The sequence below is a fragment of the Drosophila mauritiana genome, chromosome 3R (genome assembly GCF_004382145.1).
Source record: "Drosophila mauritiana strain mau12 chromosome 3R, ASM438214v1, whole genome shotgun sequence".
Taxonomy (NCBI): domain Eukaryota; kingdom Metazoa; phylum Arthropoda; class Insecta; order Diptera; family Drosophilidae; genus Drosophila; species Drosophila mauritiana.
In genome coordinates, this window is record NC_046670.1 from 8,190,414 (window position 1) to 8,215,118 (window position 24,705).

At 41.7% G+C, this 24,705-nt stretch overlaps 1 protein-coding gene across 2 annotated transcripts in view; it reads left to right on the forward strand.

Moving 5' to 3' along the window:
* Positions 1 to 259: 259 nt before the first annotated feature.
* Positions 260 to 24,705, forward strand: part of LOC117143115 (sodium-coupled monocarboxylate transporter 1) — a 35,187-nt gene continuing 10,741 nt past the window's right edge. For both annotated transcript variants that reach the window (XM_033307600.1, XM_033307601.1), the window contains exons 1-2: positions 260 to 436; positions 3,213 to 3,262. The gene's annotated coding sequence lies outside the window, so the exon portion shown is untranslated. The remainder of the gene's footprint in view (positions 437 to 3,212; positions 3,263 to 24,705) is intronic.

Consider the following 24,705-nt stretch of genomic DNA (forward strand, 5'->3'; position numbering starts at 1 on the left):
TTCCTGGGTACTTCCCAGTCGAATATCAAGCTTGAGTCATTCCTTCTTGACTCTTTCCGATTTTGTGGAATCAATGCGATTGGGACTTTGGCTGCGAGATGCTGACGCCGGCGGAACGCTGGCGGTACGCCCAGCAGAGCAGCTGGCGCTGCGCAGCCGTCGCCGTCGACTGCGGCGTTTTTACGAACCTTCCGCGACGACGAACAAGATCGAGCCAACACGCTGAGGAGAAATAAATGCCGCCCAAGAGGCAGCCGCGCAGCTGGCGATGAAAACAAACCCGTCGTGGCGCTCGCAGACACAAGACGCAGTTCGCAGTTCCGAATCGATCCGTGCCGCACTCGAATCCACATCCACTTCAGTCCACTTCAAAAACGCACCCGAAACCGAGTTTTGAGTTTGTGAGAAAAACAAAAAAAGAAACAGAAGAAAAAAAGTAAGAAGAAAACAACGGAAGCCAACTACTCTCGCCGTCGAAAACGCAAATGAATTTATTATTATTATTATTAATATTATTTGCTTGTCATCTCGGCGTGCCACAAAAACACAATTTATTCACCCATTGCAATATAAATGGGGGAGGGGGAGAAAACAACGAGGTAGTGGAAAAAGTGTAGGCGATAAATGGAAAATTGATTGAACAAGTTCGGCATTATCACAGGCGCTTTGCAATCACGCGATCCGGCTGACCGAGAGTTCAATCGAAATCGAGGCATTTACATAACCCTTTCTGGCCCTTGGGTCACTCGTGCGGACGTGACAGAAATATTTGATAACGAAGGTCGACCAGCCACCAGCCACCCCCCAAATATTGGTGTGATGTGGAAAATTTTCGTATGCCTATGGTTTCGAAAAATTGCGCGACCAAACTGACAAAACTAAGCGGAAAATTTGAACAAACAAGCCGGGTGGGTGGGGTTGGGTGTTGGTCAGCGAAAATGCGCCTTCTTACCGAAGAAATTGAATTTTCAACCTGACAATGGCAATAAAACGGCCGATTTGATGTGTGCTTTTTTTATGGCCTGTAGTTTTCGAATTTTGATAAATTAATACGAAACGCCAAATATTTACGAACTTTTCACATGGTCGGGGGGCCATTAATTCTGGCCTGGACCCCTGGGCTCGCTCATTAGCAATGCAAACGAGCTACCAAAATATAATCTAAACGGTTTTCAGACAAACTTTTCAAATATGCCACATAAAGCGCTAAATACTCGTAGCGTAGTCAGCTGGCAGTGGAACGAACAGGTTCTCTCCTGACTAATTGAAAACAGATTCCGATTCCGAGCGAGGGGGATATTTTACAACAAATATATTCATATTTGATTATGTAAATGCATCAACGAAATCACCGAAAAGATCTGTCCAACTTATTCCGGTCCATTCTCTGGTGGCAAATAAATTAGTGTTCGTGTTCGTGTTCGTCCATACAACCAACTGTGTGCACTCTGTTAACTAAACTAAACACACTCTACAAAGACCATATAAATGCGAATCTGGGAAATTAATAACCGATGACAGTGAGGGGCAGCGGAGGGCGGGGGCCTTGAGCTTGAGCCCTACATATAGCCAGGTGCAATTACCTGGTACCCAGTGTGCTGTGTCACAGTTTCCGCAAATTATATTAGTCGCTCGTAGTCGCTCGGCCGGCTTATCCCCCAATCACAATCGCATCACCGTTTTCATTTCATTTCATTTCACTTCATTTCCATTTTCATTTTCGGACCAGCCCCGCCCCCCGCCCCCCACCGCAAGGCGAAAAGAGTGAAAATTAATTAGTGCTGTTATAAATACAGCATAACCATTGGGCGGCCAAATCATTTGACATTCAGTCCCCCATCAGACGTGGGACAGACGAGACGACAAGTGCGCGAAAGAGTGACGAATGTTGGGCGAAAAACAATAAAGAAAAAAAGCCAAACGAATAGGAGACAACTGAAGCTGAAAGCGGAAAGCGTAAACCGGAATCAAAACAAAAAGTAAAAGATTTCAAAAAAAATAAAAACAAAAAAAAACATATTGTTTGGCGCCGGCTAAACAAAATCATTCGCCAGTCACGTGATTATGATTTCGCCTAAAAATAAATCTCTAGGTTCACGCAACATGTGCGTTTTTGAACTAAAATATATATAAATACATATTGTGTCAAAACAAAGTATTTAATTGGTTAAATGGTGGAGTTGTTTATTCAAAAAGCAATTAACTTAAATATTCATAATTAAAATACGATTACTAAATGAGTACTTTCAGTACGGAAAACACACAAAAATATGTTTCAAATGAGAGATACAGCTGATATTTCTATCTTCGTCACCTCAGTTTTTTGCCTATTGGCTACTATAACAAAATCATCTGCTAGTCACGTGATTATAATTTCGCCTCGTTTTTGTGCCAACAAATAAATACAAATGTTTATATTTCCACGCATCATGTGCGTTTTTGAACTATAAATATTTTCTTAAATAAATAATTAAACTTCAAAAAAGTTTTATTTTCAAAAATACAAAATCATCAGCTAGTCACGTGTTAGGTTTTATCACCCTGCTGAAAGCATATCAATATCATGTGCGTTTCAAATTATAATATTAGTTGTTGAGTAAAGAAAGTGTACATATATATATATATTTTCTTATCATAGTTCCGTTTTGAGATTCAGTTTCTTTGGCGACGAAGGAATTTTAATAATATTTTTTAAAGAATTATGGCCATCATTATTTGTGCCTCCCTTCAAGTTTCGCCTTGAAATGCACTTTCCTATGTCACTGTCATGTTTTTAGCTTTCGCAGTCATTGTTCCTTGTTCTTCTGCACTCTTCCTTTGTTTATCGCTCAATGCACTTGGGATGATACAAAGATATAGGGTATAGAGCAGATCGGCGGGGGAATGACGATGATATGGCCGAGTGTCGCGTGTGGGGGCCATTGGCACAAAATTTAAATTCTATTGAAGAGAAACTGGGCAGATAGCCAGAAAATAGGAAGAGTGGCAAAAGCCGAAAGATAAATGCATATATACAAACATATATACAATGATCAGCATATGAACGGATTTTAATGCTACAACGATTGCGGATATAAAACATTTTTGTTTGGCGGTGAAATCAACGATTGATGCGTATTTTTGGCTGCGGCAAATAAAGTTAAAAAGTATTTTTATGTCGCGCTAATTAACAAATCAAACTGTTTCTTCTCTTTCGCTGAAACGTACCAAAGACTCAACGAGACGCAAAGTGGTGACACCTCTTCTTCGCATTTGACTAAGGGTAAGTGTGAATTGATTTGCTAAGAAAAGGGTTTCGATTAAAGAACGTGAATCAGGTGAAATAGTGATTCATGTACATACATATAACTGGGGCAGTCTCCCATTGTGGATGCAACTATTTATCGAGCTCGGTGGGTAGTGGGTACACTCGTGGGCGCTAAACATGCAAACCCCCTTTGGCAACACTTTTTGCGAACGCGACGCGCGTTTGTCATGCAATTTTAATCGCAATTGCATTTTTAATTTTCCTCTTCCACCTGAAGAAGAGTTCTCTATTCGCTCTCATCCTTCGCGAGCTCGAAGGAAAAAAGAAAAAAATGTGCTCGGCAGCGGGTAAAAAGGGAAAATAAAAGCAAATAAATATTAAATGCAATACACTCAATACCCAGACAGGCAGACAGACAGACTACCGGCAGCGAGCTGGCAAGCAAACTGGGCTGACAGTGCGGAAAAAAAGCAGGGGAGGAGCAGGGAGGAGCAGCAAGGAGGAGCAGGGAGGAGCAGGCGGATCAGGGCGGAGGAAGGACCAAGGAACGCCTGGCGGGCTACTAACACATTGGCATACAGGGAATGCGAGATGGGACAGGATGCGAGCTATGCGTTCCATTTGCATAAATCTACATTTTAACTATTTTTCCCCCTCTTTTTTGCTGTACCCCCCTTGCATTCTTGTCCATTTGCCCCAGCACCGTACTCCCTGCAAAAGAAAAAAAAAGGGATATGGGAGTTGGGGGGGGTTTGTTGAGCAAGGCCGAAGGACTTGCGGACTAGGGTAACTTGATAAATATTCGCGCAATGCTGGGCGTGAAATATGCAACGATATATTTCTTCTTGTGCAACTTATGTACATATATATGTATGTATATACCCAGGCAAAAAGAACAACTGTCAACCACCGAGTTGCCGATTGCAATTGCAATCGAAATTGGTTTTATTTTTAGAGTTGCCCCGCTGCTGTTGGCGGCCAACTGACGCTTTTAAATGAGCTGCGTCGATTGAAAGGCTCGTATGTCAGAATTTGTGACAAACATGACTAATTAAACATGAGCCCGCAACGGACAGACTGTCAAGCTGGTATTAACATTTATCTGCCATAATAAGGACACGCGAGATAGTGTGCACTGTGAGAAATAGTTGATGCTTAAAGAATAAATAAATCATTTTCAAATACTGATTTTGAAAATCTATACATAACAAATAGGAGAAATAGAGAAGTAGTTGATGCTAAAAGAAGTATAAAAGACAACTTTCGAAGCTTATAAATATTAAATAAAATATACATAATGTTTTTTGCACTTAATACGTACTTTCGAACGTACTTTCCATACAACATTTATGTAATTTTTTGGAGTGTATCCACGTCGGTTTAATATAACCGCATCGACCACAACCTGCAACCGCACCGCAAGCCAAATAATGAAGTCAAATCCTCACAGCACTCGTAGAGCATATTTCATGAATACTTTATCGAGACGACAGCATTGTTGATGGCAATTTAATGCCGATACTCGACATATTTTTTTGTTGCCGTTGTTAATTTTGTATATTCCTGTTGACATCCGACATCAGAAGTCATGAATGAAAGGTTTTTTTGTTGCTGAATTCTTCCGCTACTTGCCATGCGAACTTTTCTTACGGCGAAGTATAATAATTTTACAAAGTAGTCAATTAGCATAACAACCAAACAGGCCCCTTTGCGTGTCAAGTGCACAAGGCGCGAGCTTTACATTGTTTATTCAGCCGACTTTAAGTCTTAGAAATGCATCCATGTGCCACATTTATCTGCAACATGCAAGCTATCAAATTATTTGTGTTTATGTAAGTTTTATTACTAAACGTTGGCACCTATTTAGCTAAGGGAAAGCAGTACTTAAATTTAAATTAATGTATAATTTTTAAGTAGTCCGGTGTGAATGAATATCCGCTTTGAGTGAAATCGAAATATTCCCCAAAAAATTGAAAAACTCGTTTAAGGAAAACCAACAGCACCACAAGTCACGGGTTAGTTTACACAAATATCTGCTATCTGTGCAGCATACAATTCTCCTTAGCAATCAGGCAATGGAAAAACAGCACATGACCACTATATCAACCACTCGGAAAACAAACCAAACCCGATTGCCAAACCACGTGACTGACTCGATACCGGTTGCTCCAAGACTCGAAGACTCCACGCAAATAATCTGCAAATTGATTTCCAGTCTGAAAATAGCTTTTCCGAGCGAGACGAAAATAACATTTTCCAGCGGCTCTGATTTGAATAGCTCGCATTTAAATACTCGTACTTGGATATGACATATGCTTATTTACTATTAAAAATACTGCAAATATGGTAACTTTTGTTGATTGACTTATGGCCTTAAATTCTTGACATTGACACCTCGCCAGTGGCCTGGTTGAACGAACTGTTTGCTTTTCTTAATTATTTGGTTAAGTACACAAAAGCCAGAGATTGTGAGTCATGTGGAATACTGCAAGTTGTATTTACTCGGATTTATTTAATAATTGCAAGTGCAGCAACAAAAAAGAAAAACGTGGTAGCTTCTAGTGCTTACTGCTGATTAATTGCCATCTCATGAGGCGACTTAACTATTTTTGAATCGATTTCGGCCAGGTGTCATAAAAACTTAATAAACAAGTTTCAAAAGAGCGAGACTCTCGACTATAAACCTTTTTTTTTGGCTAATCAATACAGATCGATGGCAGAATTTGCAGACACTTTACGAAAGTTGAACGACTGGCTGGGAGAGTTCGGTTACCTTTTGGGCCAAATGATTGCAAATGACCCAAATTGGATTTAAGTCGATTAAAAACGAGCACCAAACAGAACAGCATACTTATGCCCCGGCATGCAATCAGAAATCGAATCGGATTGCCATCGAACAAACAACCAGCAAACAGCAAACAGCGGGGCAACATTGAGAAGGGGCCATGCATGTTGCAAGGAGCATTTATCAATGAAATTCAATAAAAATACATTTTGCATGCCAGTTCGTTGAACTGCAGGGAGCACAAAGGACGTACGTCCTCGGGCCAAATGCAACTTACCTGTTCTGTGTTCTTTTGCAATTCTGTTCCAATTCATTTGCCAGCCTGACGAAGCCGGCAAGGAATCATCGACGAGGCGAACGACTCTCAAGATCCCACTTGCCCGTAACTTGACCTGCAGCAAGTTCTGCAAGGCACTGCAATCAGACAGCCGTGATAAATGTGACAACAACAGGCCAATAGGCGGCATCCAGCTGGGCATCACATCCCATTCGCATTTCGCATCACCGACCGATCCCGATCCACTCCTTTACACTCGCCTGACTGCACACTGAGAGAAAAGTATCATACTATATCATACACTGATGAACCAGCTTCTTCCACCTTAAGAATTATCAGTCTTCTATGAATGTCTGCAACTTTTCTCTCAGTGTCCGTGTGCGCTGCCCAACCCACGACTGCCCCCACCAGCCCGCGACTTGTCACTTCAATTCCATTTGGCCAAAGTTGAGCTCCAGTCGCTGTGCCGCTTAAGTGCAGGCCCAATTCCAATTCCAATTCCAGAAACACCCAGCTCCGCACCAGCGGACCATCCTCAACAATATTATAAGCAGGCGTCTTGGTCGTGGTAGTGTGCCTGCTCGTATTTCAACTTCTGCCTAATTGTTGTTGGCATGGCGATGGTGATGGCGATGGTGATGTGGATGTGGATGGTGACGGCGTCGCGACGCCGCCTGAATATTATTCCCGGCTAATGCGCTCCGGCTATTTGATGTTGAATCGCCGGGGCTACGTGCATAAAATTGCGGCGATCTTTCGCTCTAATCATAAACTCGGGCATGGTTCGCATTTTAATTGCACATGGATGGCGCAGAAAGTGGCGTTGCATGCGACTTAAGTTTAAACTGGATTTGGCAATTTAATTCTATCTTAGACTTAAAACTTAAGACCACCCAAAGCAACTGGCTTAAAACCAAGTTGTTCGACACATTGAATATGAAATTACACAAACTTTTGGCACCCTTTCGTTAACTCTGATTGCCACAATCAAAGGAGCGTCTGCAGTTGCACTGCTCGTGTTGCAAATAAGTCCAACGGCCCACAAACACAGAAACATACACACAAATACATACTCAGTAGTCCCCCGAAGAGAAATGGAAAAAATCCATAACAAAGTAATCAATGAGCGGGGTGGGTGGGAATGGGGCGACGTGTGTAACCCAGAAGCGCCAGACGGAAGCCGAACCCAGTTTCTTGTGGCTTCCAGTTCTGTTCTGTTTGGCCAACACGCTAAGCAGACAGCGAACCAACCCAGCAGACCCGGCCAACTCGAGCGAAATCAAAATCCGGAGTCCCCAGTTAGCACTGGAAGAAATCAAATCCTAAGGATTTGTGAAGTCAACCTCATCGAATCGAAAAGATTCGCAATTCTTTGTATATATATAAAGGAAACTATACTTTTAGTTTTGCTTTTATAGCAAGGCTTATCATTTTATCATAAAGTTTATACCTTGATTGAATGTAAGTGGTACCCCCTTTTTTTCGTAGTGCATCCCCGTCCGACATTCGGGCTTCCCTTTCAGCAGCTTCTGCCTTCTGCGTCACTTGAACAACAAAAACAAGGACTGCAGCAATGAAGTGGCAGTGTTGCTGATAGTTTTGTGGCAAAGTTTGCAGCGCCCAAAGCCCCCCTCCAGTTATCAGACTTGCATTTGCTTTGCTCTGTTTGGCGGGGGCCAAAAATGATTGCAACTTGCCGTTGGCAACTGATCGAATTGCTTGCCACATGCAACACGCAGGCAGCAAACCAGGGCCAAAATCAGTGCAAACCAAAGCTCAAAACGGCGGCAAAAAGAGCTGACCGAATGCTGTTTTCAATTTGGTCCTCTGGGGGGAGGTGGAGGGGGTGTTTCGTCGCGACGTCATTATGTGTCCTAATTTTTATTGTTCGCTGGGCATTCAGTGCATTCGGGGCACACGGGGCGTATGGGCAATGTGCCGTAGGCCAAGAACATGATAAAGCAATTGAAATTTTTCTGCCATTGCCAGCATTAAATCACACAAGTGTACGAACCGAATGCAAAGCTAGCAGTCGACTCGATTCCTAGGTCCTAGATCCTTTGCTGCTGACGTCAGGACAATAAAGTGAAAGAAGCAGCAGCAGAGCAGCTCGGGGGAAAAGCGCCTCGAAGCATGCTGCACTGCCTGCCCTCCAGCTGCACGCAACATGCTCATAAAAATTAGAACCTCGAGTGCTGAAGCTGAAGCCGAAGTCAAAGGAAAAGCCACACCCAACTGGGCCGCACTGAGGCGCTCTTCAAGTTGCATGCAACATCGCTATTTATGAACTCAACAAGCAGGATGTCCTGGGCACCGCCCCTTAATTCTTCGCTACCATCTGCGATGTTCGGAACGTCCGGGTTGTGTGTGCTCTCGACATGGTCCAAAAACATGCTCCATAAATCGCCACAGATAAATTTGTGTTCTGTTCCTTCTGATTTCGTTTTGCTCCTCATGGCTTGTCGTGTGTTCTGGACTTACACAAAAATATCATTATTGCTGCCTTGCAGCTAAAGGTATTGCAACTTATCCATGGGGTTTGCAATATACTATTTATATATTTACAACACATTATTATCATACATTTCTGCTAAGGAATTAGTGCGAAAAGTATTAAATATATTTGTTTATAAACTTTGCAGTTATTATTTTCAAAAGTTAAACTAGTTAGAATTGCTTTCCCAGAACTTTTTGTTTGTAATTTTTGAAAGTATGCATACATGTTTATCTATGTTAACTTTTTACAGCCAAGTAAATACAAAAAAAGGTTGAAAAACGCTCATAATGGCATAACCACATAATTAGTACTCGCTTTACTTATCCACACAAATAGAGAAAGTAAACCCGACATTTGTTTATTTGTGTTGACAGACTTTAAAGTGCTAAAATAAATAGTTAGCGATGAGCTAAATAAACGCCAGCTGTTCAATGTTTTCCCTAGCACTCGCTTGAAATTTCTTACTTTCTATTTCGAAGACGAGTAGCCAGTTTAAGTGTATCGAACTTTCATCTTTCGTCGGCACTCACATTCGTCTGCTTTTTGTGAATGCAGCGCAGCACCAAACTGGCCAAAAGTAAATTGTTTTCATGCCTCTTGGCCAGCCAGCCAGCCAAATGAAACAGCAGGGCTAACCAACCAACAAGCCACCAGCCACCAGACCCTTTTATTTATGTCAATCTCCGTCGACTGTTGGCCGTTGGCTGTTTAATGCCCTTTGCCCAGGAACACCGCCCTTTTGGCCGGGGATCATAAATCTTGGCAAGACAGTAGGCGCTGAAAGTGCATATATAGAATATAAATAATGAGCGGGTGGCCGGATCAGCGGAGCACGCCCATTGTTTCGTGTATCATATACTCGAATGCATTTAATTATTTATATTATGTATATTCTGTAGACTTGTGCGCGAATTCCTCTTTTTTTTCTGTTTTTAAGCGCTTTGCCTTTGTCCTTTGAACTGGGCTTATTTTGTGCGGTTATTGCTGTTCATTGACACAAGCTCGAATTAATTACATTCTTAATATGGCCATAATCCTCGATTTTGTGCAAAATATAATCCGCGTTCAATGCCCATTCCATGCAATGTGGTCCATGGTCTGTGAACCTCGTTCCATGAGCGGGATTTAGCAGATATGCGATCACGTGCTAGCCAATTGCAGTCGTGTAAATATTTAATGATCTCGACTCGAAATAAATATCAAAACAGCTGCCGCGAGTGCTGAGTCAGTCAGGTTGGGAAAGCACCAATAAAAAGTTTGTATAAAAGAATCACATGACAAGTTGTGCAAAAAAAAATAAAAATAAATATGCAGAAAATACAATTTAGTGAGCCGTGAGTGCCAGACATTATTAGCGATTAAATATAGGCAGCCAGAGTTAAACAAACACATTATGGTGTAATATTTGAGTAAGCAAATAAGCAAAATTTTCAATTTTAATATTTGCCCAGTGCGGAAAATAAAACACACAAAAAATAAAAATAAAATAAAAAGCCAAAGAACACAGACGTGTTTAAATTGAATGCTGTTTTTTAGCATCACCCGTTTTTGTGACCATCATCATAGTGGGGGAGCCATTAAAAATAATGAATAATTAATGGAAAAATACAGTTTTATAGACCGGAGTGGCAAATTGAAACTGTCAGTGTGTGTGTGTGTGTGTGTGGCAAGAGTGCGTAAACACACACACCCACTTTTGGGCCACTCGACTGCTGCTTGAGCCTCAATTAAAGCCGCAGTGTTTTACCAATTTTTTTACCCGGCCACACATTTGCAACGCATTTTAATTGCTTGTCAGAGATGGCTGCTGAACTGGTGGACTGGTGGACTGTTGGACTGATGAACTGGTGGACTGGCCCCGCAGCTATGCACATCTCGCACTGCTGTTGTTGTGGATGAAGCATTTAATTTGCTGCACAGCGTGCGCGTGTCACAATAAAAAATCACTCAAGTGCAATGCTCCACTCGACTTCGTCCGTCCGACAAATGCAGCGCCGTCATCGCCACCAAAGTTGGCCAGACGCACTTCGTTAGCTTCGACGGTGGGTCCTCCGGCGGCTTTCAGGGTTTTCCACAAGTTTCATCACTGTATATTCAGTGTTTTCAGTGTTTTCCAGTGTTTTCACGGGCTTTTCTGGGATCGCGGTCAGCGGAGCCGTGGCAATGCCAGTGACAATGGATAGCGCCTGCTCCAGAGTGCTCCAAGTGGTTTGCTTGTTTAACTGTCGGTCAGAAGTGCAAGTATCTCAATGCCGCGAACGAACATGGGAACTCAATTTGTTGATGAAAAATAAGTAAAGACTGAAAGGCGACGACTGCCACTGGGATAAACTTTAGCAACGGAGAAGATCGGCCATAAAACCTCGGCTATCTTTAGGGCTTTCAACAGATAAGATAGATTAAATACCAAGTTAGGAAAGACAAATTTCTCAAACGCAAAATATTTTTCCTGGGAAAAGCTGTCATAATCAAATTTGGAAATTTCTGAAAAATTGACTCAATCTCATTCGCGGAATCATTCACCACTTAAATCTGAGCAGTCAGTTAAATTAACCATGAATTTGTCAATTAATCATATCTATCTACTATATAAGCTGTCATGAATAATAGTACGATAAAATGTGATGATAATTAAATAAATATTTTCACAAACAACCATCTAGTTCTGTCTACATGCGTACATCGCCAGTGCAAACATAAAGTCTTTTAAAATAATATTTGCCTAGCTGTCGTCGAATAACTTTCTTTATTCATCTGTTTTAATATATCAAGAAAAAAAAACTAACAATACGAGACAAGTAATTGTGGTCACGAGATTAAAAATCGATGAGTGGTGCTTTATTATTAACAACATTATTTATCACTAAAAGATACCAAGTCAATCAAAGCTAAAAATAATTGCTTCTCATCTGATAAGCATGTGTAAATAAAAAACGTTTTGGGGAAAAACAATTTCATATTGAAATTTCTGAAGTACTGGCCTGATAATTAGATTAGATAGCTGAAGGTTTTCGGGGAAAAACTAATATGGCACCCAAGATGGCTTTTCGGTTATATGGTTTTTAACTGATTTTAATGAGCTTATCGCACACTTAAAATGTCACCATAAAGGCGGGCAATAAAAAAACTGGAGTCACGTGATTACCAGACCCAGTCGAAATAGGTACTTAGCAGTCTTATTTGACGACTATGTTTCCAATTAAGGATGATAAGACAATGACTTGATTTAAGATGCACTTAAGAATGAGTCACAAAAAAGTTAAATCAATCGAATAATTCATATCAATCTATTAATGCCATTCTAAAAATAATTTGTAAGTACAGACGTCTAGTTGATATTTTTCAAAGATACGCACTGAGTCATGAAAATGTGAGATACGAGATTGTTTTCAGAGATAATTTGGAAAGAGGAATTCCATTTGTTCTACGGGCAAAAACCAATTCGTTATCAATGGCAATAATTTGAGGTAATTGCACCAGGAAGCAGACTAATGGACAGGTTAACTGATTTTAATTTTGGAAATCACATAATTAAATCAAAACCGAAGCACTTGTGATGCAAACAATATGGCGACTGGCACTGAGGTGTTTTTATCAACCGCCATATTGTTTCCATTAGGTGCATAAGTTGCGAATGGTTGGTAGAATCAATTTTCGGTATTGTTTTGAGGTTGGGCTTTTGTATTATCTATTAGTTTCGGCACGCGGAATATTCACAATGGTCTTGTGTGGCACTTTACACGCGAAAACAGGCAAATGAATGCCGATGGCTGGCTGATATGCGATGGTTCGTGGAGAGATAGCACCACTCAGGGCATCCAGTTGATTGCTTATTGTTATCGCTCCCTGGAGTCTGGTGACTAACTCCATTATTTTCTGCCAGTTCGCAATTTTCTGTTTTTTTTGTTTAGAGTTATTTGTTTCGACTAATTGAAACGATGATGATGCCCAGTGCGCCTGGCGATGCTGATGAAGTGTCTGTTGGACAAATAGATTTAATTTGGTAGACATTTTTGATTACTTTAATTTACTTGGCCAGGCTAAATTTGCTTTTAATGCGGCCAGCGGCGATTGTTTAATTCGAAAATCCGAAATCCAATTTAGATCCACTCGACACAGAAAGCAATCAAAATGTGCAGTCAAATGAACTACAAAAGAGTTGTGCTTTTTGCCACATCTGCGCCCAAGGCGAGCAGAGTGATCAATATTTGAACACGTCTAGTAGACACGCTGCACTCCGCAAATACTCGCCATAAGCCATAGTCAATGCACAGCCAGCCAACTAATCGATGGTAATAATACCAACAATTAGGTGGCGAACAACAAACGCTCCACAATAGCCACATCACAGCGGAGTCTGCTAATCATCTAGGCTCCCCCCGCCCGCTGTAATTTAATTAACTTGGCAGCGCGGCGCAAAATTAGCATAAATCATTTAATTAAAGGTAAGTGCTGACGAGCGGCATACTCGGCATGCTGCTCTCGTCGACATTTACTCGTCGTTTTTGGGTGGCGCTAAAAATGTTGTGTTCCCCTGCGAGCCAAAAATCATGTGTTAATTTTTTAAATTACATTTCATAAATATATTTCAAGATGCCTAGCTTGAGGCTCGAACGAACTTAATTAATTGTTTAAATGCTGCATTTAACTTGCAATCGAATTCAATACGCTTTGAAAATGCTTGAAATTCAATTTTTTGCAATTAGCCTAGTGAAACTAACAAACGCATAAAGCAGATACACAACAAATGCCGATTTAAGATTCATTTCAGTGCTCGTTGAGAGCTATTCAAGCAAAAAATAAACGCAACAGCTGCAAAATTTTAACTAAAAACACATCAATGTGTTTTGAGGGAAATTTTTGCTTTAATCGTTGCCAGTATCGCTATTGTGGTATATAAATAAAAACCGCATCAAAACTATTGTAATAAAAACATTTCCATTCGCATTCTCACAATGAGCACAATTGCAAATTGATTTGTGTGGTTCGGTGAAAATTTCAGCTCTTTTCGCCCTCCTTCAGCAATTTGCATTGTTGGCCAGCACAGAATATAAATACAGTGAACCAAATAAAAATAAATACTATTGCAAAACAAAAAAAGCATTGGAAATAAAACTAAAGTATAACCAAAAGAACGACAGCAAAAATATTCTGCAATGAATTCGAAATTTTCGCAATGCTTATGAATTTTTGATAACGTTTTCCCTGTTGAATATTTAAGCATTAAACAAACAGCGTTTCATCACTGGCACCAAATACATAAAGCTGATGTTTAAATTAACTTACTTTTAATCCGAAACAAGCGAGAAATATTGTGTGCAATCGAATGAGTTAATATTTGCCCTGGGTTAGTTGAAGTAAATATTTACAGAGCTTCTTTGAACAGGACATGCTGCATGTTAAATATGTTAAGTACTTAAACTTTAAATTTTTTGTGAAGGCCACAAATCAACGCAATATATTTTTTCTTTTTGTTAAACATTTATCGATTGATGATGAACTCGCAAAGTCAATAGAACTTTTAAGATTTGAGAACTCGCAGGCTCATACATAAATTAGAAATACGGAAAGCGTTTTTGCCTCAGCGTAAATTTCAATTAGTTAGTCATGTAAAGAGCTCAAACTTTTTGGGCCGTTTTGCTCAGAGTTTTTATTTTGTGCGGCTAAGTCGGCGAACCTGCAACAGCATCCGCATAAATTTTGCATATTTATAGGCACATAAAACCCCACTCGAAGCCACCACCCACATATATATGTTTTTATACTCGGATATGTACTTGTTGAAAGGGCGTCGGGAGCACCTTTGGCGATTGCCAGTCGACCTGGCCTTGGTGTGAAAAATGAAACATAAATTAAATCTGCTACACCGAATTCAACGCAGAGTGTCGGGCTTAGGATACTTAAGCGGCGGCCGCTCCTCCTTTTTCACTTTATGATTTCAGCCAAATGAAAATTTATGAAGCAGATGGCACAAGCTGATGCCAAAGCCAAAGCCGAGGCTAAAAAGAAAGCCAGTCGGTATGAACTTCAAATTCGGTGGTCTCCAAGTTTTTGTGTGTGGCAAATGAAAATGATGACTCATTAAATAATCAAGTGGTGGCCATAAATTACACTTTACATTGCAGTAGCCGCCGTTTACGCGATGTCTAAATCTTATAAATCATTTATATATATGCATATATCAGACAAGCGGAGTTAATCACGACTGCAGTTTGCGAAGAAAAACTCTCGCCTAGCCGTGTGCCGCCTTCTATTCCATTAATACCACTTAAAACTAGTAATTAGTTGGCTAAAACGACGCAGGCACTACAGCTTTCAAACGCGGCTATGAGTTATGAGCTCCCTTTAGCCAGCTAATTTAGATAAGACTCTGTACGCGGTCTGGGAAAAATACTTCCGATTAAGTACTCTAGGTCGAGGCAACTTCCCACCCGCCAAGCAAGGCCGTTGGGTCTACCATGATGATCATCATCATCATCCCCGCTGACGAACTGACGTTAGCTCATTATATGATTTTACTGTCTGGCAAACATTTGTGTCTAGCCCGATTCCGTTTAACTCGATACACCGACTAGCAGTACAACAAGAGCACGTTCTGCGTATAAAAAGAAAACACCTGGCGAAACACCCGACACCCTAGTATTTGCTTTGGCATTATCAGCGTAGATCCATATCGCTCGGTCTTATAAATGAGGGCACAGGGCCAGAAGCTGCAAGCATTCCTTCTGCGATCTTAGACAAGGTCGGTCATTCAGTTTATTTTCCAATTCAGTGCAGTGGTCAACTTGAAAGGAATTTGCAGTAATTAACTCAAAACATTTTGCATTTTCACGTGAGTAATCGGTTAAAATGTATTCACATCGGTTCGTTTAAACAGCTGTCAGTGGTTTTTGAGTTGACCCATTAAAGGTTTTCGGGTCTTTTGTGTGCAGAGAGAAACTTCTGGACGGAAATATTATCGTTCCAATTTTTAAAGCTTATTTTCGGCTGTCGCATATGCCTAGGCAGTTAATATTCTCAGTTGTCTTTCAGCTGTGCTCGGTGAATTTATATAGCTCGATGTTTAGCTCAATGGATATGCCATATGGATATCCTTCGAAATTGCCGTTTGCCGAGTAAGCCACATGAGTGTTAAACCTTTGAATCCTTGCAAGTGTTTAAATCTGTGCCGTTGGCCTTGCCAGGCAGCACTCGAAAGTTTCCAGACAATGTTCCTAATGAGTTCTCAACAAGTGGACTAGCAGTGGCGAAAGCATAAACTCTATGCAAATTGATTCACTTTCAACATCAGCAACTTCATTTGAGTTCGTTACGTATGCGGCCAGTTGCCGACTTAAGAACCCAGCAGTGTAGTAAGCAGGCTAAGTAAGCTGCCTTAGTTATGACAAAGCACAGCGTTTCGAGAACCACACACACACACAGGAACACAGGATGTTCCACGGACACAGGACCCACGCCGAGTGGCAACACGAGTTGCCTAATAAATGATGTGGCGGCCACAGGAGACGACTTAAGGGAAACCTCTCAAAACGATGTGTGCAGTGAAAACAAAGAGGTTTCAATGGGAACACATTAACTTAAAATCACAAGAAGTTTTAATTTAAGATACAAATTCAGCTATTTAGGTATATTTTTGTTCGTATCTTAAGTTTTACTTTTTTCCTTAACAAATCTTACTAGCTTATTTCTCAGTGCATCTGCCAGAAGTTAAGATGGCAAAATGCTGTAGTAGCTGTAGTTGTTTTAGCTGTTGCTGTCAATCAAGACAAGCTGAATTTTTGCGACATTGTTGCCGGACAAGCTGGTGCTGCCAAACGAGTTTACTTTGTCCTTTCCGCTGTCATTGTTCCGCTCCCGATGCGCCAGCGACTCCTGGTTGGTCCTCCAGTTGGTCATGTAATTGCTGTGCTGCTATTACTTTGGGCCAAGTTATTAAGTGATTGTTATTCTTGCTGCCGCTGGTGCTTTTGTTCCGTTGATGCAAAAGCATAATCTAACGATTATGCGAAGCAGCTCGGTCTGGCCAAATGTAAATTAACTCTTGTTCGAGCCGAGCATCCGTTGCTCGTGGCTAATTTTGTGTAGTCTGCTTTTTCGGGCAGGCGAGTTGCAAATTAATTTCGATTTTTGCGAACAGTTCGGCCATGGCTGTCCGAAACAATTTGCCAAATTGCCATGCCAGATATGTATGTGTGTGTGTGTGGCGGCACAAACTGTTGCAGCTGGCTCAACTAATTGCCTTTAATTATGAATGGAACTGCCTGCTCACCAAAACAACACACGCAGCAAGGATAATCGCTGTACGCTGCTTGTCAGACATGGCGTATGAGTAATGGCTGTCTAGGTAATAATGCATTATCGATTTAAAGTGTCAACCGATACGAAAAGTGGCATTTGCATTGAAGTGCGGACAATAACTAATTGCCCCCCACCCAACTGGAATATTTTCCTGTCAATTAAGCCGATAAAATGTGGCCAGGAAGGAGCAGAGGAGTCGAGCGAGCCGTATTTATCTGTAAATATCGTTTACATGACATTAATTGCATATTGATAGTGTTTGCTCAATTGTTTGCCCTTGTACGTTCTATTTGTGTGTTTGCTTTGAACGCTCCGCTCCGTTGATGCAACTCTGTCCGGTCGGAGTGGCCATCAATCAATCAAGCGATCCATAGATCAATCAATGCGCCAAGTTTGTTACCACCGCCAACTCGTTGGCTCCCTTCGTATCCATCTAATTGAGCTCCAACTCGGCGAGCTTGTCAAACAGTTTTGGCCCCGAGTTAGCTGCAAATTTGCGACTCATGAATATTTATGCGCGATATAATTAAATATGCTAATTACAACTGATTGTACGCACAATCATTTGAAATTATAATTCTCAGCGAAGCGGCAGGAGCAACAAGAGCGGCCAGGACACAAACAGCCAATCCGCCAGGATAACACGCATTGTGAAACTGACAATTTAGCATAAATTCAAATGAAATCAACACAAAAAGGGGGCGTGACTTAGCAACAGTTGCCAGCTTAAATTGCTTTGCAGCGTGAAAAATTAGGGGCAGTCGGGTGCGGGGGATGTGCTGGGAATTAAATAAATTACATTGTTGCCGGCATAAAGTTGACGCTGCCAGCTAAACAATTTGTGCAGCTATCAGGGCCACCCAGCCAAATACCCCTTTCCCCCCTTCGGACAACATTGTCCTTCGGGATGGGGTCCTTGCACATCCTGCTGCACCTCCTCTTTCATTATTTAGCCACCCACATCAGCTGCCATGGCCAGCCGGATGAGCCGGATGGCTAATTTTTTGTGCTCCAAGTAAGTGAATTTAAGTTTTAATAACTAGCATTGGCCATCAAAGATCGAGCTGCTGCAAGCCAGGTTTATCCGGGTTAATTGAAAATCCAAAAAGGCAACCGGTGAAGGCCAGAGCATATTTTAACATAGTTTTCCCCTACCTCAACATTATATTCGAGAGCTTTCCTTTAAGCTGGTCTCTATATATTGCCAAGAAATTGCGCATAAATTGTGAAAGAAATTAGTTTTCGTGTTCTGAAGACCGACAAGAGTTTTGCCATTAAATTAAGTAGCTCAGCATGCAAATGAAAAGGTGGAGCTCAAAGGCTGCATTGCGAGCGAAATAATCCTAACTTTAAGCTAATTCTACGTGTGTGTTCAACTGAAGATCCAACACATTTCAGCTATGAAATATCCCAAAAACATAAGTAATTAAATACAATTTTACTAAAGATTGCTTTTGTGGATTTAGGAAAACTTTAAACTGCTGCAACACGCCATAAATTCCCAAAGTCGGCAGCAATTGAAGGCCATATTAAGGCGTGCTCATACAAAACATCGATGAATAATTAAAATATGTATTGCCATATGCACACTCATTACATAAATACTTCATTAAGCAGACTGGACGGGCCAAAAGCACTTTGTCCCCGATCGGACATAAAGAGCCTCCCCCATGATAGCCGTTCACTTGAACAAATCACCAGCACGTGGCCAATAAAATGGGGATGGGCTCCTGCTCCTGGTCCTGCTCCTGCTCATTCCGCCATCAGGTGGAAATAGTTTACCAAACGTAGATAGCCAAAAGAGGGGCGTTGCAGCCATAAATATCCATTTGCGGCATTTCCATGGTGACAAAAATGTAGCCAGTCTAATTTATTATCAACAGCCTTTGTGCAAACAAAGGGCCCAAACAAGCTTTTTAATTTCCACAATCTCAAAGGAAGAACGGAGGACGAAGGACTTGGATACCAGTGGACAGGCCAAGACCAGACCGTTTCATTAGTTCAATTAGCTGGACAGGTGCTGGCTGGATGTCAAGTGGCAGCTTTTTAAACAATGATTAGTGGCCATTCGTTTTCGTCCTGGGCCAGGACGAAATACAAGACAAATTGTTGTTTGTTTAGCTCCCGACAGGAGCCACTTGAATGCAAATTTATGTGCCCGAAAGGATTCCTCCTGTCAGTCGGTCCTTAGCATTGGCAGGTCGCAGCTGAGGGGATTCCCCAACATGTTTTCTAATTTACTTTTTGAGCGCTGGTCTCCAAAGTGGGAAAACTAAAATTTGTTGACACAATTGTAAAGAACAAGAAGTCTAATTAAGACAATAATTAGTAAAATCATAATGTAAACGATTATTTAATAACAAATTATTAACCAGAGAAATGTGTATAGTAATTTAATTTCAAACTATTTTTTGCTCAGTCTTTAAGAGCGCAAAGGAGCTATTATTTATTTGTTTTCAAAGTTGATAAACAAACAATTTTGTGTTTTAAAATACCTTATGGTCTGCCACAGGTGGCCAGTGGCCAGCACAATGAGCTAATGGCCAGAAGTCGGGAGGTGTTGCAGATAGCAAAAGGGCCAACAGACACTGCACCCGGAGACTAACTAACCCAATTATTTGTAAAATGCGAGCACAGAAAAAATAACTGAGAGACCAAACTGAAAAGAAACCGCAGCCCATTGTTCTTTACCCACAGCAGGTGAAACCCGAGACACAGAGAAGTTTTCCAGGGGTTTTATTTGCAGTAGGGGATCGGAGGAGATGGGAAAAGCGGGGAAACTGGGAAAACTTCGCACAGCACGCGTAATGAAAACTTTGTTAGGGCGCACATAGCGAGCGAGGAAAATGGCACAGAAATAGACAAAAAAAAATATATCTATATGAGAGGGAAAAACAGCTTTTCCCGGCAGTGCCACTCGATGGTGTCGAGTGCTCCGGCTGCTGGACACGAAAGTGGCGACAACGGGAAATTAGTTGTGCACGCTTGCTAGTTGCAACGCAAAACCCGGGCATTAGCCGGGCTGTCCTGGATGCCCTGCCGCTGGGGTTGACCACTAAATTGCCGAGATGAAGTCGCCGGCTACGGCTCCGGCTTCTGGCTGATGTTGATCAAATTAACAGCATGTGGCGACAGTGCCAAGTGGCTGATGACCGTCGCTTAATGCGCTACCATCGTTCCTCGTCCTTCTTGCTCCTTTTGTAGCATACTTTTCAGAGAGACCAGCAAATTGCTTAAGCTGAATTGCCGCGCATCGAAAGTGGAACCGTGCACGCAGAAAAATGGCAATTAATTGGTAGAGCAGCTTAATAGCCAGAGAATCTATAAATTCGATGGATCACATCATGACAACGTTTAAAAAATAAATAGATACACAAGATTTTAAAGGCTTAAGTACCATTTCAAATTTGACAATATATACGAGTTATAGCTGTGTGTTTATCTATATAGACTAAATTGAAACTACTAGATACAATATGCTTGCACTTTTATCAACCAAATATCGCTTAATGTTGCTTAATACGACATTAAGAAGTTCAAAAGTTGGAATCACGATTTTTTTAAACAATATTCCGCCGTGTAATTCAAAAGAAGCCTGCCTAATTGTTTGACAGGACAACTTGTAACGCGGAAAGTTTTGCTTTACTTCACGTCTGAAATGCGACGGGGCCACAATGACAGGCAACAACAAGTTGCAATTGTCACTTTTGTTGAAACTTTCTCGAAATTTACAAAGTACCAGGAACTTACTTACTTTTTTTGCTCATTTTCGTTTTGGCCAAGGCAACACACTTTTAGCCAAAGTCACGCTGGAAATAAATTATAAAAATGTCCGCGGAAAATTATGTTTTTTTTTTCAGCGGCGTGAGGCAGTGAGGGTGAAAGGAGCATTTGATTCCTTTGCCGGCCAAACGCCACTCGTTATAAATGATCGCAATTGAAAGTTTAAACCCCATATACAGGGCTAGTTGAAAAATTGACATTATTTTCGGTTGGCAACAAACAGTCAACGGACGATAAATAAGAGCCAACTTAAGTCGAGTATTTATTTTTCGGGCATCCTTTGATAAATGACTTTGACCTGGCAAAAGTGAAAAAGGGGGCGGTGGAGGAAAGCCGCACATGCCACGCCCCCGAATGACTTTTCTCATTAAGCCTGGCCAAGGCGAACGTGGTCGAAAAGAAATCAAACTAAAGTTTTGCACAAAATTCTTGGGGTCGCCGGCCCGCAGGGACGTGAACATGTGTAAAGCGTCGAGCGGTTAAAGCTAAACAAACAATTGCCAAATGCAATCGAGTTGGTTTTTTGGCCCCCCGAAGGAGCGGGCGGTTGGATCCTGATTGGTCTAAAGGACGAAAAACAGTAGGAACCGGGGGGGTAGTGGGGTGGCAAGGGGCACAGTTGCATGTTGGCAAATGGCAGGAAGAAGTTTGCCAACCGCATGCTTCAACTTCAATTTGCTGGAAGGATTGTTACGGGGAACTGGGATCGCTGCTTACAGCTTGACTCGTATTTCATTACTCGAACTGGTATTAAGTGGCAAACTTTTGTATTTAACAACTTTTAGCAGCCGAGCAGCAAAAATGAAGAAGATGAACCGACCAAAGTTTGCCATGGCAAAGCCAATGGAAAACAACAAGAAAAAAATGTGAATCGTGGAATGAAGAACAAAAAGTAAGTTGCAGTCACTTGACTTAACTGCAATTCTCTCGAAATTCACTTGTCAAAATTTCGCTCAGAAACAATTAAATTATTGTTTAGGTTTTTCAAAGTTGAAATGCATTGAATCAATAATAATTGACTGCATATAACAATAGTTTATTGATTTCATTAGTGAATTAAGTATTTTATAGTGTAATATCGCTAGGGATGTTAATGAATTAGGGGAGCTAAAGCCAATTGGCAGAAACATGTGGCCAACAGAACAGAGGAGGCAGTTAAAAGCTCCGAAGATTCCCGAAATTCGGACAACACTTTGCACTTTGCAATCTCTGTAAGTTGTTGCATCCACCCGCTACTCCGGAGAATCTGTCAAATAAAAGTTTGATTGGCACACCCCCTGCTGCACGGGAGTTTTGGAGCCATGACTTTGCCAGTGCATTAATTAGCAAATGCAGCGAACTGAGGAAACTTTCGAGCATTGCCATGAACTGCATGCCGTGCATGCAACTTTGTGGCGCCCCCAGCCACGCATCCACTCATCTGAAGTGGCGCATAAATTGAGTGCATAGCGAATGCGTACATATACGTATATATGCAACAATGTGGCATATAGTGTAATTTCCCCCGCATTACCATAATTATCCCCGTCATGCCCACCAGCCCACCAGCCCATCACCATCACCATCAACAAGCTGATCAGGCTTCGTGGGAGGCCACTCCTTAATGCCAGGTCATGCAAGGTAGTGGAAAGCGAAAGTTTTACATACGTTCTGCGTCGACAAGAGGCGGAAAAGCGGAAAAGTGGAAAAACGGACGAGCACACCCACTCCCCTTTTCTTTTGTTGGCCGCTGGCCAATGTCGGCGCTGCACTTTGGCTAAATTACATTTTCAATTTGTCAGCTGGCGGCGAACTGCAGGCCATTAAATGGCAAATTAAGTTCAGCTTCGGCTTTTATTTTATTTGCCGAGCTGCTGATGCCGCTGATGCTGCTGGCGTGCTTGCAATTTTTGCATTTTTCCATTCTGCAGCGGCAAATGTGTTTTTGATATGCGTTTCATTGTCTGACGATCTTGGCGCATTAACGTGGCAGATTTTCGGCTCCGCATCGTGGAGATGGTGGGCAGGTGGAATATGCTGAATATTTCATGAGTGTCATAAATTTCTCCCTTACACGCGCGCTTCAGTTTTGCCGCCCTTTTATTTTTAATAACTTTCCATTGTGGCTGTCAGTGGCAGGCAGGCAACAGCAACACACGCGCTTCTCCTGCTCGCCAGGACGCAGGACTCGAGAGTCAGGACATGTCAGCGGTTCGTTGTTGCTTTTGTCGCTCCTTCAAGCTGCTTTATAATTTATGATGCTTGGCATCGAAGACTCCTTTAAGCACACACACACACGGAGACGCAAACACCCGCACACCACACATGTCGCCAACTTTTGTATAATTTTTCAAAAAACTGAACTGCATGAATATTAACTGCAAGTGGCAGAATATGGCGGCAGCCGCACATCCTGCCATCCGAAATCCTGGCCCATCTTGGCTGCCACTTTTATTGTGTGTGCGGCGCCCGGCGCCCGAAAGTTTCAAGTGCCAGCTTGATCCGGAAGGGGCGGTGGCCACGCCCTACTAACTTATGCATACGTGTAGCTAAGTCTCCTTTTTTCACTCCACTCGTCCTTTTGTTTTCGGCAAAGGATTTTTCATACATATTTGATGCAAATGTTCGCAAATTGTCGTCGCTGTCTATTGGACATTTTGTGGCCGCATTCGGTTTGCTCGCCCATCGAACAAAAGAGCAGATACACTGGAAACAAACTTATAGTGCATTTGAATTGTTTGTTAAACTAGCTACAAAAGTTGAAATAATATTCCTAGCTGCTATTTATAAACTTTTATCGAACGCCCTAAGGTTACATAGATATTTTTTATGCACCTGTGGACATTTAAGTGGAGTGCAGGTGGCACTTCGCTTGGATTACGGATAATTTGCTTAAACTCGGCTAGCAGAAAATAACGTTTTGCACACACAAGCTGGCACGCACAATGAGGCAGCCACAGAGCAGACCCTTGGACTCCTGGCTCCTGTCTCCCGTTTCCCGACTCCTGTCTTTTGTCCCCCGGCTTATCACATGGCCGAAAAAGCGAGGGGACAAAGATGAGCAAGCTGGCCAGGATCCTGCTGCTGCGGCTGTCAGGCAAGTGACACGGCAGCTGTGCTTTAAACAAAGCTAAGCTCGTGGTAAAAACAACATGACTAATAGTTTTGACAGTGCCAGGCAAAACAAAAGGCCAGACAGCATGTCAGATAAAAGCCAAAAGCGATGGCAAATGATGGGGTTCGCCGGGCAGGCGAAACTGCATGCTAAATGTTGTCAATTAGTTGTAGTTGGTGAGCCAAAAAAACGAATGACCGAATGACTGGGCAACTTGGCTCGCAAAAAGTTGACCCTTTTGCAATGGGTATTTTACATTATTTTATCATCTTTGCACAACAAATCAATTATTTGTATTCATGTGAAACTTATGGGAATTTCGAGACTTGTAAACGTATCTGTGACTTGCACATTTATTGGGTTTAAAATACATATATAGCTAACAACAAGATTTCTTAGGAAGCGAATTAGACAAACTACATCTCTCAATACTGTCAATCAGGTTGCCAATTAGTGTTAGAGTCTGCTTCCTAGAATCCATCAGTATTTATGACAAAGCTTGCTTTTGTTAGGAAATGTAAGACAATCAACAATAGGAATTAGAAATGGGTGGGGCCACAAGATGTTAATATTCCCGTACAAAAGTCAGCAGAAACCATGACTTTAAACGTGAATAACTACAAGCTTCAACATAAAAACTAATGAAACATAACTTCCAATTATTCCCTTCTCTAACCCCTTTGAAGTTGTAACAACGACTTTAGAGCAGATACAAGAAGTCTGC